The 19,341-nt window shown below is 37.6% G+C and overlaps 1 protein-coding gene across 4 annotated transcripts in view; it reads left to right on the top strand.

The window, feature by feature from the left end:
• SPOCK3 (SPARC (osteonectin), cwcv and kazal like domains proteoglycan 3) overlaps nt 1-19,341 on the top strand; it is a 163,906-nt gene that overhangs the window by 42,515 nt on the left and 102,050 nt on the right. The gene's annotated exons all lie outside the window — the stretch shown is intronic.

The following is a 19,341-nucleotide window of genomic DNA, read 5'->3' as shown; positions in this document are numbered from 1 at the left end:
TTGCACAAAACCAGCTATTAAATATTTAACGAAATAGAAGTGATGGATCGATACTGTAGCGTTGTCATGTCTAATGGAACATACACTGACGAGAATTCCTGAAGAGAACGTTACACTTAGGAGCCTCACTACTCTTATCCAAAGACTTCTTTAAGGCAGCTCCCTCACAGGTTTTCTATCTTTGAAACTCAGAGAAAGGTTGCATATCCCCCACAATGAGCACACCATAAATCAGTTTAAGTCCTTAAACTTCATTCTACTTTACAGATTAAGCAGTTGAGTTATATTTTAATGTTTTTCTGCAGAATAAACTGCAGAGATTACATGTAAAGTTTCAATCAAGTTTTTTCCGTGCAAGCTGTCATGGTGAATGAAAGAATTAAAATCCCAAGTGAATGTGCCCCTGAGCAGCCTGCTGTGGTTGACCCTGCATGAAGCATGGGTGAAATTAAAAATATTCAGTTGTTCATGCCAACTTGAACTTCTCTTTCTCTGATCCTGTAAAATGCGGATCCTTATAGTTCCCTAGATTAACAGATGAAGCTGGTAGTTATTGCTTTCAAGTTCTTGTGTTCAAGTAGGCTGTTGATAAGCTCTAGAATGTCTTCTCTGTTTAGGGGTTGGTATTTTTTGAGTGTGTCTTTTTTTGGGTTTTTGTTGTTGTTTTGTTATGCTTTTTAAGGCATTTTGATTTGTCCCAGTTTTGAGCCTAGCACACAGCTTTTTGGTAGAATCCTATTGCAACTGCAGTGTCACCAATGCAAGTATGTGCTACATATACACACACACATATTAAAAAATAAATGATCCAACTCTTAAAATTGTTTTGTATTGTCCTAAATAATTTTTGTTTGTAAAGAGTAAGAAAATGGACTTTTGGATTGTGTCCAGCGCTTCCTTCTTGTAGACCTGAATATTGAGTTTCTTCTTTGTGTATTTCTTGTGACAATTCTGTTTCTGTGTTTAGTATTTTAATGTGAGCAGTTGCTTAAGTGGGCACCTTAACTTCTTTATTCTGCTTCATTTTCATATTCCTCAATTTTTCAGGAAAAAATATTTTCTATTTAAATATAATGTTCACAAGCTAAAATGAAGATTGTTAAAAAAAATAAAACAGAACATGATCTACACAGAGGCACATCTTCCTGTTAGTGATGTTGCTTATACGTGTATGTATCTGTGTGCCTCATAACTGAACTAATTTCTCTGTTTTACTGTGGCATTAAGTAAACAGTTTGAAGGAAAAGCTTATTTGTTTAAGTGTAATGAATATGTGTATGGACTTGGGTATGTAGTTCTGAAACAGGATTTATTTCAGTAGACTTCTGGAAAATAAGTGGCTTGGTATCTTATAAGCAGGTAGATAAGAGCAATTTCTTGGATTTGTGTGCATGTACATGGTAAGCCATCACACTGTTTAGTAAACCTGTAGTTTTTACTAGCCACTTTAGACACAGTCTCTATAGTGAAAACCAAAACAGAATGTATTATTATAAAATTGAAATTTTATTCTGAAAATGTGTTGCTTATTTATAATGTAAGTACTTCAGTGCTTTAGTGAAGGTTTCTTTCTGATGATAACAATAATATACAGTGGAATTCTTTGTATTTACCATCTGTGTGTGAGAACTTGGTGAAAAGTGCTTGTCCACATTCATATGTCTGTAAATATTCCAGGACTAGTCTTAATATTTCTGTGTAAGGATGAAAGCTGCAGTGAGGCTAGTGATATGTGTAGTGGGTGGACAGGTATTGAAAAGCACTTTGCCTCTGTACCTTCTTTAAAATCAGGAATTGACCTCCAGCTCAGATAATAAATTCAGCCAATTAATATCAGCCAAAGCGATTTAAACAGTAAATCTGTTGCAAAATACATCCAAATTGAAAGATTGGTATTGTTTCTTCCTCCTCCTTCACTGTAAAGCAAAATAATCTCTCATTCTCTGTGTTGGAAACTTAAAGATGACTTAGTATAAAGGGACCTGGGGTAAAAAGCCAAAGGAGTTTTGACAATATGGGAGTCTCTTCATCAGGATAGTATGATTAAGTTGAAATATCTTGTTTGCCCCTTTTAGAGGAAATATAGAACTGGGATCTGGAAGGTGACAAGAGAGCTGAAGTTTGCAAATTGGTGCTGTATTTGATCCTGATGTAGCTGCAAGCAGTACTGTCAAGCCAGAAAAAAAAACATGGAAATACATGCTTTTCTTTACTGAATAGATTTCATCATAAAAGGCAATCAAAACCTAAAATAAAAAAAATCAAAATGTATTGAGTAGAGATTTGAAATAAAGGCATAGTTGGCATTGTAGAACAGTTCTCCTCATAGTTTTGGTCTTTTGATTAAGTATTATCCTACTTTAGTATAGTATATTATATGGTAGTATACACTTGTTAAAATAAAAAATCTTTCTATGTATTTTATAATCTCATAGAATAGCTTAGGTTTAAAGAGACCTTGTAAAGGTCTTCAGGCCAAACCTCCTGCAGTAAGCAGGGATGTCTTCAACCAGACCAGGTTGCTCAGGGTCCCATCCAGCCTGGCTTTGCATGATTTCAGACAGGGTATTTGCCACTTCTCTGGGCCACCTGTTCCGGTGTCTCACTGCTCTCTCTCATGGAAAAGCATTTCTTCCTTGTATCTACTCTGTATTTGTGCTCCTAACAGTTTAAAACCATTACCCCTTGGCTTATCACTGTAGACATATTTGGTGTGCTTCTGTTCTTTTATAGGTCATTTTATTATTATCTAAGCATGTCAGCTATCATGCAAAACATCACACATTAAATACTTTAATGGAAAAAATTGTTGGGCTGAAATCTTCTTGAAAATATTGTGTGTGGCTGAAAATAAGGCTTGTCAGTGCAGATACACTGTAACAACTCGGAAATTGGCAAGATACTCATAGGCTCAGCTCCAGTACTCAATCTATGCTGTAGAAGAGGAGCTGACTTGGCTATATTCAAGGGCCTGACTGGCAAAAAATAGATCTGTGGGGGTTGGTGTGTTTTGGGTTTTTTGTTAAATGTTTGTTTGGTTGGTTTTTGTTTTGTTTTGTTTTTTTTTTTATTTTTGCTATATGTAGAGGGTAAAAAATTGATTTTTTTAGGTTGTGATCCTCATTTATGTGCTACAGATATTTTTTTAATCTCAGACTTGGAAATCTGTTGTAATACTGGGTATCTAATGCATTACAGTAAGAAAGCATGGACTTATTTGATTTTGCCTGTTGTCTCTCAGGAAATGTTTAGAATGTCCTTGAAAAGTGTTTGCATGAGAGGAGGATGAGAAAATAAACAGTGAAGACTAAGATGGGGATTTTTTCTGTTTTCAACTGTCCTTTGGGGTAGTTCAGAGAAGGTAGAGCCAGGCTGTTTTCCTTACTGATGGGCAGGCATGGGATTTAGAGGTAAAGGACATGTTACAAAATGAAAGCCCTAATTAAGTGAAAGAAAAACAATTTCTTGTGAAAGTAGACAAAGAGTGGAATGGGTTGCCCAGACCAAGAGTTGGAATCTCTGTTCCTAGAGATACTCAAAGTTTGACTGGGCATGACTGTGCAACCTTTTGTGCTTAAGACTAGAAGGCTTCCAGATGTTGTTTACAACATAGATTTATTTTATCATTATATGGAAAATTAATATTAAATAAGAGACTTTGCTATACTTAAGAAACACTAGGGAGTTTTTAAGACCTCATTCTCTAAACAGTTTGTGATAGTATTTTGTGTAATTTGTGAATGCAAATTGCAAGCTTTAAGTATTAGATCTGGTGCTCTTCTGTTGAGGAAGTTTAGAAGATGTTCACTTCTTTCTTAAGTCAGAATGTGCAACTACGCATTATTTGCTAGCTTATTTAATCAGCAGGGTAGAGGAAATACTTGAGGGAGAATGATACAATAAATAAGTTTCTTTTCAGATGTAACGCAAATGATACATAATTACAGAAGTTAAATTGTAGAATTTATTATGTTAAATTATGTATATTTATGTGTACCTTACCACAAACACGTAGATCTGTGCACTGGTTTACAAATCTAGAAATTGTTGCTAAGTGCCACTACCAGACTAGGAGAATTGCTTTCTAGTGTGGTTAAAAAGAATATAGAATGGAGGAGACTACAAAGGTAGTCTCCTTTTCTGTTGTGGTTGTCTTACTGTCTCCCTTTATCTGTGTGCACAGTGGTTTTGATTTAGTAATTTCCCTAGCTCACAGGAGTAAATAAATCTCTTCCTATGTTGATGATAATAGCAAAGAGTAGACTAATTCTACCTCCTTTCTGTTATCAGTAGGATTTTGTTAGAATTACTCAGCAGGGCAGCTTAGACAGATATTTCTCCTCTGAGCCTTTTAAATGTTTTAGCACTGATGCTGCTGAGGCATCTCTTTATTTTTTAAGGAATTTTAAATTTCATAGTGACAAGATGGGGTGCTGGAGGAAATGCCATCTCAGGCCAGTGAGGCTGGTGCAATGCTATCCACTTTTGGATCTAACAGTGTTGTTGGATCATCTCTCCTAAAATCTGAGAGAGATTCTAGTAGAGGATTTTGGACAAAATGTAATTTGTTCAAAGGCACCATGGTTTTCCTACAGTATATCAGGGTCTACAGAGAAAGCTGGACTCTGAATGCAGAGGCTTGGCATAAGGATTCAGATCCCAGCTGGCCTCACAATCCAAAGCAGGCAGGTGCTCTCAAGTATTTAAGAGGAAAGATTGTTGTTTCAATGCAGTTGGTCATAGCTGTTGACCTGGAAAACATTTTGCCTTTTTGCTTCTATCACCATAGCAAACTATATGTGATCCTGAAAAAATATGACTAGTTGAGGATGGGAACTCAATCTGTCATTAAAGTATCAGTGAGAAGAAATGAACTGAAATGTTTATGTACTCAAGTGCCCTTTCAGGCCATTGTTTTTCTTTTCAGCAGAAGGAAGCTGGCACATATAGGCCATTAGAAATAAAGAAATACAGTCTTCAGCTAGGATTGCAGTTCATATATAAAGTCTGTTATTACTGAACATTTCACAGACTGAAAAAGGGAGTTGGCACCTAGTCTTAAATGTTAGCTGTAGTTGTTATTGTTGAATTCACTGCAAAGATTTGGTATGTTGCTTTATTTTTGTAACTAGCACATTGACAGCCGTGACATTCTGCTGCTCCTTGTTTGTCACTGTAACTAAGACTACTCGACATGCAGAGTTTGTAGGTAAACATGCAGTGAGGGCACCAAGGATTTGATCCCTGGTCTGGGTATGTACCTTTTTTATTGCAAAACTTTCATGACAGTGAAAGGCAATGATACGTGCAGTATTTTAGAGATTAGTTTTATGATAGATCAGGATTTTCTAAATTGTCATTAGCACCGTGTCTGCTGCATTGAGCTGTCATTCTCTATAAGTATAGCTGGTTTTACTACCAAAGTGCTTCTGGTTTTAGTAGCTGTACACTTGATAGCTGCAAAACCTGAGCTCTTTACCCAACAAATTTGAGTCAAGTATTAACATCAACATTTCAAGGAAGTGTCAGCCAAAAAGGACATGCAGACAGAAAGTCTGGTTCTCCTTCCACTTATATAGTGTACTTTTTCAGAATTAACATGGAATTAAATTAACAGAATAGTTATCCATGATGTTTTCTTTGTAATCTCGTTTCCCTGTTTGGAAATGGGAGGTCTCAGCTGTTTTTTCCAGATCAGTCTCCTCTGTGCCAAGCTTTACTTGGGCAGGAAATCTACTGGCAGACACATATAGTGCCTTGCTGAATTTGACATGCCATATTTAATAAACTGTGTTTAGAAAATCATTTCTATAGCAACATCACTGTAATGTGGAAAGAGAATGTGTGTGATTAGTGATAGAAGTATTTAGTGTTGGTCTTTTAATAAGGCAGGTTATGCTACTTGCTATTTCCACATGAAGTGAGCTCTGAATACAGATCCTCTGGGTTATGCAAAAAGTAGTGGCAAGTAATTTCACCCTCTTCCACTTACTAAAAGATCAGTAATTAGTTTTAGTGTTTGAGTTTAGGATAGTATGAAAAATTCAACAATAGGTAGGCTGGATATGCTCAACAAATCATTGTAATTAGTTGTATGTCAAAGTCTCTTTTTTGCATACTTTAAGTGTGACTTTTTTTTTTTTCCTTATAGTGATTAAAATAATGGTGAAGCCTGGCCCCAAGGTGAGAAAAATATTTAGAAAAGACTTAATGGGCTTCTGTGGATTTTGGGTCAAGTCTGTGGGGAAATATTCCTGAAATCTAGGCTTAGAAATTTGATATAGCAAAGTGGAAAATGAGGTGAGATGATCTTCAATTGATTTTTTTTTTTTTTTGATAGCATGGGGCTATGGAGATTCTTAAAGGAATGTAAGCTGGGGTTTAGAGCTACTATAAAAAGAATGTTTAATTTGATATTCTATCATTTTAGCTCAGTTTAGGCTTTTGACAAAGATAAGTCTCATTAAAGTACTACAGAAAATTTCTGAACAAAAAAGACAATAGCTTTTTGTGAGAAGGAATACAGCGTTCTGTGTTTTGTCATCCTTAGCATAGAGCAGTGCATCAGGGCTTAACTCAGAAACTAAGAGTGAAAGAAGAATTAGGAGGAGGCATAAGTTCCCAAATTGCCTTCTATTTGGAAAGATCCCAAAATAAATTGCACTGTATGTTGTACAAATGATTAACATTTGGCAACATTGAAATTAATCTCATTTTGGGGCAGGATACAGCAGATTTTTACTGCTCAGCAATAAAATTCTATTTTAAGCCAAATTGAAGACTCTCACTGTTTTTGAAGCACAGGGAAAACTCGAGAATGCAGAATGCAATTTCCTAATTGGATACCAAAAGGGCTCATCTTCCTTTTCAGGGGGTGTGTGTGTGCAGAGTTGTGTCAGTTGTAATTGCAGCTGGTAAGAATTTAGGCCAAGTAAAATAGTCAAGTCTTTGGTGTTAAGTCCCTCAAAAGTAAAAATGTTTCTGACAGCATAGTCCTTTCTAATCCACTGCTCCTGTGTGAGTTCAGCATGGGCTTGGTGTGTCATGTACTGAAGCATCAGCAGGGTTTCCTGCAGCCAGTGGGATTACCCTTTGTCACTCATCCTGGCAAGGTCTGGATCTGCTGGATTTGAGATTAAAGTCCATTAATAACCTGACATAAGACCTGAGGGACTGAGATAACAGAAGGTTCTTGTAGATAGGAAAGGAGGATGGTGCTGGGGGTATAGTAAGAAGTAGCATGATGTATTTTCTTTGATTGTTTAATAATAATTTGTCTTGGTCATGGTATTTTATGGTAATAGTTCCCAGATATTTCATATTGGCACTTTGCAGTTAAGATCCAAACACTGTGATGAACATAACTTTCTAATTTTGATGTGTGTAAACTAGTCCTTTAGTCAAATCAGTGAAAGCAAGTTAGCATTCAAACATTTACTTTGTCTAAAAGTATTTCTGCTGATGTCCTTGAGATCTGGAGAAGCCCTAAAGACTGAAATAAGCAAAATGTAACTTTTAAAGAAAAAGCAGTGAAAAATCTTAAGAAAAAATTCAAATGATAGTGACTAAGAGTAAAGAGTAGGTAATTAGTTAATGAAATTTGGAGATGATGATGGAGTCCATTAGTGCACATTGTAAGATGCTGCTGCAGCAGGGATACCAGCCAAGAGATTTTTTTCTTTCAAAAGTTTGTTGTCCTAAATTTAGGGTGGTTTTTCCTTTATCAGTTCCCAACACAGGTAATGGAGCTTTCCTTACTCATGCTTGGTCTTTGCTGACATCTCTTACTGTAGAGCTTTGTCCTGTCCTGTTTCATGTTCAGGATGTCTGCTATCAGAGGGTCTTATACCAATGCTCTGGAAACCATTTAGGAATGGGCTGCTTCTTGATCCTTGCCTTGCTCTTCAATAAGGGATGCATTGCAGGGCATCTTACAGCACCACATGCTGAGGTTGATTGGAGTTTTCATATAAAGCAGGAACTTCACAATATAGTGCATATGAAAATGTGTTTCAGAATAATGCATGACTAAGATCTACAAGAAATGGGTCAACTACTTTGAGATAATTTTAGAATGTATGTGAGAATAATTCCTTCAAGAAATTCAGCACTTGGTGATATACTTTTTCATTATCCTGTGTGAATTAATTAAAATACTAGTGCTGGTATTCCTAAACTTCCTTTGTGTTTAAAATCCCGTAGATTCTATTGCTGATCTTTTGAATGCTTTTATTTATTCTTTAGGCTTCATCAGTAAAAGTTACTGCTTTAGGGTCTGAGAAATAATATTGACTTATGGAGCCCTGCATATTGAACTGTTCTTTTTCTGAATAGCTGCTGTTGTTCATGATGAGAATGAAGCCAGACTTTGCTCTTAACAATAATGAATAATGATTTTATTTTCCTTAGAACCAATGGAAGATAACCATTTTGGAGCAGAACCATTCTTCAGTGATTTCTCTTAGGAAGACTATTCTGATGTAGCAGATTTGACAGACAGCATTTAGTCATTAAAAACAGCCATAAAAAACACACAGTACTGAAGTGTGGTGTTGTACATATTGTCACCTCTGCTCAATAAAGACATTAAGGATGATGTTAAGGGTAACTGTATATATTTAGGAGAAAGAGAAGCCTTCATTTCCTTTTCCTGGCTTACTGAGCTGTGTATAAGTAAGCAGATGATGCCTGGTACATTTACGTGTCTAAGAGAAGAGCACTGTAGGAGCTGACTTAGAGAAGCCTCTCCAGAACTGTTCCCAAACATTTGGACTAAAACCGGGGCTAGATCAGCTTCTCTGAAAAACAAAGGATCAGGAGGGCAATGCAGATATCTCACATATACAGATGTTGTGCTATATCTGGCAGTATTATTAGGGGACGTCTGAGCCCCTTTTGCTGCTCTTGCCCTGCAGTTTGAAAGACAGAGGAATGCCATTGTTTCTCTGTATCTTATGGGTTCTGTAGATGCACAGTAAGTCTTCTGACTCATGTTTCTCTGTAGCATATCCTGATTTTCTTGGTACTTCTAATACATGCTAATGAACTAAGATACAGAGTATCCTAGGGAGTATTTCCTTATATGTGGGAGTTTCTTACATGTTTTTCACCACACATGGTTTAGGTGTCAAAAGAACCTTAACTCTCCATAACACAGGCATAGTGGCTGGAGTGAGGAAACAAAACATCTGTTATTTCCTTAAAATTAATTCACTTTTATTTGAGATTCTTAATCTTCAATGTCAGTAGGATTCAGCCTAAACTTCGTGTCTTGTTTATCCACCTGGTGTCACCATCTTGCATTTTACTTGAAACTCTCTTGCCTTAACTTAGGATCGCTTTTGTCAAGGGAGGGAATAATTGGAATGTGCAGCGTTGTCAACATTTTTTGTTACAATTTTGCAGATACAATAATAAAAATGTCACAAGACGGGTGTTTTTTAAGGTGTGGTGGTTTGACCAGGAAGAAGTGGGAATTCTGGGAAACTGTGGTCAAACCAATGAATGTTCTGAGTTTGAGACTGGCACCTGGTGTAGCCAGTGGGGTTTGGACACACCTCCGAGAATACACAGGGGTTAAAAAGGGGGGCTCTGGCCCTGGGAGGTTCTCTTGGGACGTCGTGGAGAAGAAGTCGGATCTCCCTCCTCTGTCCAGCCGCTGCTGCTGGGCGGGGGAGGGGCAGCCACGTGGTAGGCCCTGGGCCTGGACAGAGATGGGAGGTGAGGAGGCCCTCGAGAATGGAAGGGTGGAAGATCCCAGGGAGTCAGCCCTCGGGCAGCCATCCTCCCCCCCCCCCCCCCCAGGAGGGAGAGAGAGAGCCGGCGACACCGAATGTGATAGCAGCTGGCCCAGGAGGAGAAGGAGGGGGAAGAGTGCCCGGCCGGAGCGGCAGCGTGTGTGGGAGTGCCGCAGCTCCGGGACAGAGACTGAAAGTTTTAACCCCTTTCTTTCATTATTGGGGCCTTGCAAAAATGCTAATCCTCCTCGAAGCTGAATAAGAAGGGAGATGAGAGATGAGATGAGACAAGGACCTGGCCCGAAGAACGTGGAGATGATTGAATGGGGAGAGATGATTTGGAGTGGCCTTTTGGCTGGACTTTTCTTGTGGCCATGGACTCAGTTGTTCCTGTGACACAGAGACTGCACTTAGGGGGAAGCAGTGGCTCAGAACCAGGAGGGTTCATCGTGAGGATCCCCCGGCCCCAGGGGGTTGGAAAAATATGGGGGGGACAGATGTCCCAAAGCAGAGACTGTGCCTTTTTGGAGTGAGACAAGGCATCCTTGAAAGACAACCCTAAAAGCAGCTCTGGCTATGCACGGTGGTGAGAGCACTGGGCATGGAAGGAAGATGTCACAAGTGGCAAAAGGACTTTTTTTCCGGGCGGTGCCGAAGTGACAGGGAAGCACATGAGGTTTCAGTGTGTTTCCAGGGGAAGCCTATGGAACAAGAAGGACTCCTTTCCTCTTCATGAACTGAAGTTTGAGTATACTAAAGTGTGGTGCTAGGCTGGGCAGTTGGTGATTTGGGAGAATGTATCGGATTGAGAAAGTCAGGTAGTGGGGAGGAGGAAAGTGGTTTTTTTGTAAGGTTTTCAATTTTTTTTTTTCTTTTCCTTATAGTTTTTCCCTATTTTCCTGTAGTTTAGGTAATAAAGTGTTCTTTATGTTTAAGCTAAAGCCTGTTTTGCTTATTCCTGGTCACATCTCACAGCAGACACCAGGGTGAGGGCATTTTCATGGGGGGCACTGGCTCTGTGCCAGGCTCAAACCATGACATAAGGGATGAGGAAAAACACTTAATTATGGACATGTTAGAACTGCTGTTTGAAAAATTGGAACATTAGAAAGCTTCTTGAGACAGCAGCCTCTCTTGATTTGTCTGAGAAATACTGTGGTGTTATATTAATCTTCACTAATGTAAGCTGCTTTTCATGGAAAGGAAGTATCTGATTAGGGGAAGCTCAGAATAGGTAAGTAATATAGCAATATTGTAAATTTTAGACTTAAATTTTAAATATAGGTTGAATGAGCACAGATCTTACCATTTTTTCCTACAAAGACTGGCATGTTTTTTAAAACATGTTGTAGTTGTGAAGTACATTCTTAAGGAGATGCAGGAATTAGGCTACTAAAGCCTAAATTTCTTCTTAAGCACATGGGACATTTGGCTTGTAAATACTTTTCTAAGAAATGAACCCTGACTTGGTTCTGTTTAAACAGACTAAGATATGCCAGTGAAATCCCTTTAATCTGCAGAGTAACCATTTCTTTTTGGTAAAACAGCTGATCTTTTCCAAATGTACCTAATTAATAAGCCCAATTCAAAAATATATTGCTTGCTGAAATATGTGTTTTCCCAAATCACTATGAAATACCATTACTGTACTAAATCACCTATCACCCTGAAATGTGTATGTGCTTCTTCTGTCTTGTTCTTCAGTTTGCTAAATTTGTAATTTTCTAATGTTAGCAAGAAGTGTGGGAATTTTTGTATCCTACCAATCAAAAGGGATGACTGAGTTACTTAGAATATAGTTCTCTTTTTCTTACCATCCTTATTTTCTCTTGTCTTTGTACTTCTCTTATTGATGTTAAACTGCATGACATTTTTTTTAAATTCTTTAATTGTAGATAGGAATTATTTTGTTAATATCTGTATAGCACTCTTGAGCTGAGACCACCTATTTTAACTACTCCCCTCTGCTAATTTGCATTCATGTTCTATATGTGTGGTTTTCCCTCCATTCCATTTTCTGTTGACACATCTGTTCTTACTTGCTTTGTAATGATAATAGCACTGCAATTTCTCTCTCATAACGTTTTGAATTCTTTAATTTCTTCCATTTTGGACTGTTTTCACACTAGGGTGTTCTTTGTCTCCATGGCAGTGAGGGGTGGGCTAGAACGTTGTCCTGAGCCCCTTAGCATGAGAGACTTAGTTTCTCCTCTGCTGGGAGAAACATACCAAAATTCTGTCCATGCAACTGGCATGATACAGTAGATCTCATTACTGTCCTTGTAATTAATTTTCTCCAGGTTGGAAAACAAACAAAAACCAAAAGAAATGTCATCAAATGTATAGAATCTGTAATTGTAAGTGATTCCAGGACATGGTAAAAAGACACAAATTTTTACCTTCCTGAATAAAAATTGATGACTAGCATTTTTTTCCCCTCTTGCTATGGTCAGATACAGTTGAAAAAATGTTTTCCAGAAACTGTTTAAGAGCCAAGGCCTTTTCAAATCCTTTTAGACATTTAACAGACCTTTAAAACCTAGCCTGCTCATGTCCTTGTGCCCTCCCTGTGTCCTTCACATCTTACAGGGCTTCTGTCCTGAATATGACAATTTTGTCTTGCAGCACTATACAAAAAAAAAACAAACCAAAAGGCTGGTGAAGGGAGAAAGAAAAGTTTGAAAAGACAAATTACATGAGCTCCTGTCATTTGTGGAATAGTGCAGCATTTGATACAGAAGGTGCACACACCCCCCATTGTCTCGTTGTGCACAAAACTGTTATTTCATTGTGCAAGCCTCTCTGACTGGTCACTGGTAGGTCTCTGCACTGAGTATTTATTTCTTAGCTTTTATCTTTTAAGATGCTAGCCTTTTTTTCCAGTTTTCAGAGATCTCCTTTATACAGTTCACCTTTTTTTTTTTTTTTATAGACACAAACCATAGCCTCACAAACATATTGCCATTCTATTTCAACATACCAAGGTAGATTCCCTCCAGCCCCACATATAGGATCTGAGATCTCTGTATAGTCTGTTGCTGTTTTCTGTTTTGCTTTTGGCTGCCTGTGGAACTGTATGCAGAGGATCAGGGAGTAATTTTTGCCCTTGTTGCCTTGGGCTGGTGCATTAGTGAAGTGGCGTCTGAGGAAATGGAACAGCACCAGGTGCATGAAATGCCTGAGCAGGCATATGGCAGTCCCACAGATAGTCTTTTACTTCACATATGTAATCTATTTTCATTTTTTTCTCCTATTGTCTAGCAAGTATATTTTAAGGCCTTTTTCACAAGTTGAATTTTGAAAGCATGATAGGAGAATGATCAGAACTATTTGTATTTGTAAGGAAAAGACTTTTCCTTATTTCTTTTATCCATGATGAGAAATATGAGATGCACTTCTAAAGAAACAATGTTTTAAATTTTACTGGGATTTAGAAGCTTATAGTGCTTCTGCTTTGATATTAATTCCATCCTTTTCAAAATGTTTTTCAGTACTTTCTCCATATTTCTGAATATATGCTTTAGTGAGCATGTTGTATTTCTTGACAAGTGATTTGAAATACTGTGCTATTCAAACTTGCTGTTAGTAACGCTGCTAGTACCAAAAAGACAGCATCCACAGAAATCTTACTGAATGGGAGCTGTGCAACAGAGAGGGCTGAAAAGTGGTGGCTCCCAGCCCAGCTTCATCAATGGTACCAGAAACACGAGGCCAAGGAAGGGAGCGGGATGAGCACTGGATTGGGGAGCTGAGTGCCAGGGTCACTGGAAGCAGCTATTGATTCCGTTGTGCTGTGCCAGCCCCGTGAATGCTGGCCTCAGGGGTGGCAGGAGCAGGAGCTGGGGGGAAGCTGCCCCCAGGCTCCCTGCAGGCTGGCAGGGAACAGCACAGCAGCGTCCTTTCACTGCCAGTGCTGTGCCCTGCTCCTGGGGACTGCCTGCCAGGCACGCAGCAAAGGGCTTTGCAGCAAGGCTCTGCCTTGCCTGCAGGTGATTACATCTTTCTCTGCCAGAGAAACAATGCTCATATTACCTCTGGGGTGGTTCGTTGTTTTGGAGTTTTTCTGATGTTGGATCTTCGAGTTATTAACTGATAGTTATCTTGGCTCCTCGATTCTCAGAAGTATTGATGTGAAGGGCTGCTGCCTTTGTCTGTATCTGAGTACTTTGAGCACTGAACTCCTGGTGGTTTTGGCTAAACTAATTATGTTTCTAATGGGAGACCTAATCTGCAGTCAAAGCTGGCGGACGTCTCCATTTTGCTAGTCTGTAAATATCTTCTGGGCTTATTTTCTTTAATTTCTTAAGTGTAATAAATGTGATTTTAAAATAATGGTTTTTTTTTGTTGTTTTTTTTTTTTTTTTTTTTTTTTTTGAAACTAATTCACTCAAGAGTGCTTCCTGCTCTGTGCAGTTCTTAAATTTGGCTTTATGGGAAGCAAGACAGGTATTTCAGGTGGTGGAAAATGGGAGTTCCTGTTGAGAAGAAATTATTGAGCCAAAAAATGTGCTAGATGCAACGGTCCCTGCCCTCCTGGAACTAGTTTTGTTCCTAGTTCTAGTGCAGACCTGTAGCTAGCTATGTGACATCACGTAAGGTCTGACAGATCAAGCAACTTATTACATGCATCTGGGAGAATTAGTAAAAAATGTGCTAAGGAGCACAAGGTCCATGCTGGCTTCTTGCCTTCACAAGTGTTCTGAGATATGTGAGATGCAGTGATGGTAAATGGGGTTCTGGGGAGTGTGGTGTCTGCCTTATTCTCATGTGTGCCCTATCCTGCATTTAATGGGCTAAACTGACACTCCACATTTGTACAGCAGAGTGCTGACATAGCTTATGATAGATCAGATGTCTGTGCACTTCAGCAGAGATGAAAACCAGCATCTGATAGGCAAGTGAGTATGCACGTGCTGCTGAACAGCATGTCTGCATCCTGGATGAGAATTCCAGACTGGCTCAGGTTTCAGGTTGAGGAATTTTCTAATACATAAGCATAATGTGTTTTCCTGGTGCAATTGATAGTTCCTCAGTTATGGTTTATGTTTTGGGGTAGTACTCTCATTAGATGTGTGTATCTTAGTTACTCTGTGTTTGCTGTCTGTGGCCCTCATTTATTTAAGGAAACTACAGTATTTAGGACTGGTGGATTTCTCATATTATGGCAGCTTTGTTGTTGTCTCATCCTTTTATTCCTGTAACAGTTTTCCATGTGACCAGCAATTTAAGAATGACACTCTCACTGTCGTTAGACTGGAGGTCCTGGAGCAAAATACAAGCGGAAAAAATTTCTGCACACGTTTCGTGCTTTCTTTTTCTGGCACTGGAAAGAGGTTGGTGCAGAGGTATCAGATGACCACTCCACCCCAGCTCTTTCATTGAGACTTAGGATACAAATATCTGTTACAGTCACTGGGGAGGTTTGGGGCAGATGAATCAAATCCTCTGCTATTGGAGTGGTGCAAAGATGTGAGGGGGAGATACTTGGGGAGCTTAAGTTTGCTGCAGAAGTGAGCTTGAGGCAGGGGGAGAGCTGTGATGGGAGACAGTTCAGTGGGCTGAACTGACTTGGCTTGTTGGAGTCTGAAAATAGCACAGCTACCAAATAGCAAAGACCTAGCCTGGAAGAGGTAAAGAGCTTTCATGTTGGATGAGAAGCAGATGTGTGTACTTGAGATGCAGAAAGAAGAATTGGAATGGAAAGCCCATTAAGAACTCCTTGAAATTAAAAAGAGTGAAATACTCAATAGGAGAACAGCTAACAGCAGTGAGGAAAAAATAATCTGAATCTAATACTGTAGATTTTAAATTTTTAGGGAGCATGGGCAGCCAGAAAAACGTTTGCTTCTAGAATTGTCAAATGCAATTCCATGTCCCTCTATAGTGAAGTATGCAAGTCTTCCTTGTTAAAAACAATCCAACTCTTCTGTAGGAATGGGGAGGCCAGCAGTAAAATGTACTTTTTGCATTACAGTAAGTCATATAAATGGAGTTTTGTATGGGCAGAATTAAGTTTGCTGTTGAACGGTGTTCAGGAAATCATGTCTTTCCTGCTTGGCAACTGTTAGAAGTATTGTTTCTTGAAAAGTTATTATAAATGAAGCATGTCATTGCTCAGACTTCTAAAATTGGTAGTTTGTAAGTCACATAAATAACAATAGCCCTGTGCTGCACCAGTGAAATTGTATTTTAATACAATATAAAGGTAATTATAAGTTCAGAAAACTTCTTCAATTTTAGTGGATTCTCTGTTACAAATCAGCTTTTATTTTAATATATTAGCTTTTACTGTGTAGGCTGTACTAGAGCTAAAACGTTGAATACAAAACAAGGGCTGAGTTTTCTTTGTCCAATTTTTCAGGTCAACCTTGGTCTGAAAATATTTTGTGAGGAAACTTCTTCCTCACCTATGGACACCTGTTGTTCTCTGAGTCACTCATCAACCATGTAAAACTATGCTCTTTAGAATATAGATTTCTGTTCAAGTGGTGGCAGCATTTACAGAAAATGTTGCAGAGGAGAGATGTGTTAAATAATGTAACAAATGTGTTACAGAGGAAAGACCAGCAATAGGCTCCTAGGTTCTGTGTCTATTGAAAGATGAAAACTTGTGCTGCATCGCAAAATTGCCATGTATGGACTAGGGTTTTTGTTATTTGAAGTTTTTTTCATTGAGCTTTTTTCTCTCTTACCATAATGTGTATTTTTTAAAAAACTTATATATTAACTCATTTTTAACAAATAAGAGAATATATATAGAAGGATATTGAAGTCCAAAAAGAAGCAATAAAAATGTTCAAGGCAGAATATATATTTTCCTATTTTTTAATATCTTTTCTCATTAAGCTGCTGTTTTGGTTCTTTTTATAGGGTTGTCAGATTTTCAGACGACAATTTTTTTTTTTTAATAGTAAGAGCTTTTCAGAGAAAGAAAAGTTATTAGTCTCAAATTGCATATATAACTGTATCATGAGCTTAAGTTCTTAGAAACACTTCATCACTATGACCCTGAATGAGTGTAATGCTTAAATATGCATAATTTTAAGGCATGGATATTAAACTCATTGAAATCCATCATCCATGGCTATTAGAAGTGCTTTGTGTCTTTCAAAGAGACACTTTAAAGAAATCCTGACATTTCACATAGTTTCAAGTAGAGCAGTGAGGATGAATTTTCTGTTTAAAATGCATGAATACCATTAGCTGGAAGATGTTGAGAGAGTGGTATGGTTACTGGTACAAATCTGTGACTTTATTCTGCTTACTTGCACAACTTGCCCTTTAACATGCTCAGGACAATGGCAAGCAAACCAACCCCTGAAGAAATTCAGGAGACTTAGGATCTGTCCTGAGATCCTGACTTTTGCAGTTATAGATTGTTGCTTTACCTAGAGATGCTGTGATGCTACTCAGACTTCACTGTAAAATGTGTATTCCTTCATTATGCTTTTATATTGAAATTGTGAAATTGAGGCTTTGTACATTATATAACAATCTTGATTACATTCTGCAGAGAATATTGAACTATATTATAATCAGACTTATTGACTGAAGATCAGAAAAGGTCAGAATGTAAGAGGAAGACAGGCTCTTATGCAGAAGGTTAAATAGCTTCAGGAGTATTTGTAAAATTGTGAAGCTGTAATTTATTGAAGCATTTTCTTTACCTAATCTGACAGTTGATTATCAATTTTAATTTTTTGTAGAGGCACATAGGGGTTTTGTTTAACATATCCAATAGTGGATTTTATTTAAATAGCACCTGATTGGAAAAATTAATTCTGTCGGAAAATCAATATAGGTACATATGATTTACAGATATTTATATTTTGGATTTATAGTAGAAAATTCCATGCAAACCATTCAAATCATATTAAAAAGAACAAAAACATAGACTCAACCTACAACAGAGGGGCGGGCATACTGGGGAGAAGAATACAGAACAAAATAGTGTAGTGTTGTGTTGTGTATAGATCCATAATGCTGCTTTGTCTTGAATGCTGTGCACTATTCCACTTGCCAAGAGAGCAGACTTGGAAAAGATTCACAGAAGGGTAACAAGAAAGGTAGGGAGCTGCTTTGTAGACAGAAGTCAGTCAGCAAGACTTTTGGCAATGCCTGAGGGATATTATCTTTGGTGTCTGTGAAGTTGTCTGCAGTAGAGATGAACAAGAATTGATTTATCTTCTGGGTGGTTTCAGGCCAACTTGAGAACATATAATTTATACAAGCCCCACTTGTACATTCTTCCTTAAGCAAAATGCAGGATGCTTTGCCTTAGAGGGGATATTTGTCACATTCAGGATGACTTCTCTTTTGTTCTACTAGCTGAATATTCTAGATACTCTATTTTTTCACTATTTTAATAGTAATGCTCAATTTTCTGCATGGGCTCATTGTGAATGAACATTTTTTATTTAGTAGACATAGAAAGAGAATCTACCACTTTGATGTTTTTTCAAGAATCTTAAGTTCTGCCACTGTGGTGTGACTCCTGGAACAGAATTGCCTGGCAGCTGGTTCAGACCTGTTCAGAACACCACTGTAGGAATAACATCATGGTGAATATTAGGATTCACCTAATATACCAAAAATACCATCATAATTGTAATTTCTTCTTGTGTGTTGGAAAATAATGATATCCCTGTGTGTATTTTATTACTTCAAAATTATAGCAATTAAAAAGACAAATCACATATACTGATTTGTGGATTTTTAATCTGTGCAGCATCAGAGTAAAGGAATGGTTAAGTATTGGTACAGGAATAAAGTTCTATTTTGCACTTCCAGATTCTGCTCAGTTCTTTGTCTTTCAAAGCACAAATTTTCATAAAAGCATTTTTACTAATAAAACATAATCCGTCAAATACAGTTTAGGCTGCAACTACTTTTTTTTTCTTTGGGGGTCAAAACCCAATGAGTGTTCTGTACTTGCAAAGACGTATTTGATGCTTGATAATTTCTAAATTCTGACTGTGTGGCTTTGACAACTCTGAGATTTACATTTTACATTTAAATTTGTATAAATTGATGTTTTTTTACAGTGATCTTTTAGCAAGTGGGATGGAACTGCTGGATTTGACAGTACACCCACTGCGTTTTGTTAAGTTTAATATATGCAGGCTTTAAAATGTTTGGTACAGTCTATTAAATATTTTGTTCTAGAGTGTAGTTAGTTGGATTAAGACATAATAATAAACAATTCCAGCCATTTTTCTGTGAAACCTGTTATCTGAGATGTGCAGATACATCTATTGTCTTGGCTGTGAATTTGTAATTTGTTATAAAATTTCTCATAATCTTGAAAGCAATTAGTTTAAGGTTTTGCTTCTTGGAATTGAAGCCTAATACAGTTGATGACATAAAGAGGAAGATATTTTATATCTATAAAGATGATTTATAGAAAACAGAGCTAATTAGACTGACTAAATGAAAGATCTTACTGATGCAGTTAAAACTACATGGAAAATTATTTTTCCAAAATTCACAAATGGTTTAAAATTCTATTGATGATGACTTTGAAGCTTTACTTTTGAAAAACCATGCATTGAAAATGTAGTTAAGTTTTTCAATACCTTTGAAGTTAAAGTACAGGAAAACTACT

The sequence above is a fragment of the Zonotrichia albicollis genome, chromosome 5 (genome assembly GCF_047830755.1).
Source record: "Zonotrichia albicollis isolate bZonAlb1 chromosome 5, bZonAlb1.hap1, whole genome shotgun sequence".
Taxonomy (NCBI): Eukaryota; Metazoa; Chordata; class Aves; order Passeriformes; family Passerellidae; genus Zonotrichia; species Zonotrichia albicollis.
This window is presented reverse-complemented; position numbering and strand designations above follow the sequence as displayed.